The sequence below is a fragment of the Lepisma saccharinum genome, chromosome 1 (genome assembly GCF_977018435.1).
Source record: "Lepisma saccharinum chromosome 1, izLepSacc3.1, whole genome shotgun sequence".
Taxonomy (NCBI): Eukaryota; Metazoa; Arthropoda; class Insecta; order Zygentoma; family Lepismatidae; genus Lepisma; species Lepisma saccharinum.
In genome coordinates, this window is record NC_139229.1 from 117,168,270 (window position 1) to 117,169,987 (window position 1,718).

The following is a 1,718-nucleotide window of genomic DNA, read 5'->3' on the forward strand; positions in this document are numbered from 1 at the left end:
CTACGCTGAATAAAAATTGCAAAATAGTAGTTTAACCACATAACATACTTTAAAATAATTTCTAACATGTCTCAGACATAAAAGCATTTTTTCATCTTATGCTGAAGTATCATTACTTCATCCACAAATATCAAGTAAATAACAATAGCTGTATAATTAATAAAAGAGAAACATTTTTTACGTTGAAGTTTCTCAGTAGAATATTGACTTCATCCAGATCAAAATAGGGGTACTATAAAATAGAATAAGAATGTTAATGTAACTACTGGTTGTCCAGAGAGTTCTGAGTATTTTTGTTGTAGAAAAAGAAAACAAATACAGAAGGCTCATCGAGCTATATACGTATGATTTGCCAACGTTGCTGCCACGTGTGTAGTTGCGCCACTGAAACTGGACTTGATGTGTCTGAGCTTGCAGTTGCTGGAGTGTTGTGTTCATGCTAGTGAAATGCCGCCGAGAATTAACCATTGTTGGGAAGGGTACATCATGGCTCTTTTTCACGCACATTTTTCGTACAACCGAATAGTGAAACAGTGTTGGGAAAATGGATTAACCATCAGAGTGACCACAGCTAAAAATATCGTGGACAGGCAAACACAAATGGTGCTCATGCAGAAACATTCGCCAACAAAAGGGCCCGTTCGAAGGTTGCCAGCGAAAATGTCACCTGAGGTGCTTCGTGGAATTTGGTGAATTGCAGTCCAGGAGAATCCACCACCCCATGGCCTAGAAGTCCAATCTGGTGCAGTTTCCGGCAGGGAATCATGATTGTCGCTGGATATGGTTATGAGGGTAAGTTGGGAGATACGTAAGGTGGAGAAAAACATAAAGATAAATGCTGCCTACTTCCAGGAATCCATTATGGCCCCAATCTATCAGACATACATCCCTCGTTTGTATGGAGCCAACAAGAACCAGGTGCGGACCCACATGGACAAAGCATCCAGTCACACCACTAGATCATCCCTTCGGTTTTATCAGGACATGGATCAGGGAACAGGAATCCATGTTATTTCGTTTCATGACATTCCTGTCAAAAGCCCTGCCAGTCCAATGGATTTCTGTGCATTTGGACTGTTACAACATCGCTGCCACCACACCCTCACTGGTCTATGGAAAGCCTGCAAGGAGGAATGGGTTGGAATTCCTATGCATGCGCTCCAACATAGTTTGTTGCAGTGGAAATTGCGATGTTGGGTGATAGTCCATAATGCTGGCGGTCCCATAGAACACACCCAGTGGTGGCAACATGGCTTTTCATAGGGTAAGTGTACTTTACATATCAGTCGGATATAACCCAATCAACCTCTTTATAATCAGGTAGTAGATTTTTAGGTGATAAAAGATTGAAAAATATTTATTTTTTATGTTCTAAAAACAGTGCACAATCAAAAATATTTTCATTCAAAAACTGTTAAACAAATAAATAGATACAAGTGTCAGGAGGATGTTAGATGCTTGTTGCATTCTATTCATTATAGTGATTGATACACTTTTGCATACGCTCAAACCAATTTTGAAAGCATTTTCTCCACTCTGAAGCTGATACCTCAGAAACCGCTGTTCGGAATGCATCAACAGCTGCTTCAGGCGACACAAATCGCTCACCACGCACCTTATTTTTCATTTGTGGGAACAAAAACAAGTCATTAGGTGATAAATCAGGTGAATACGGACAGACAACGAGTCATTAATTCATTAAGACATTTTTACTGGAC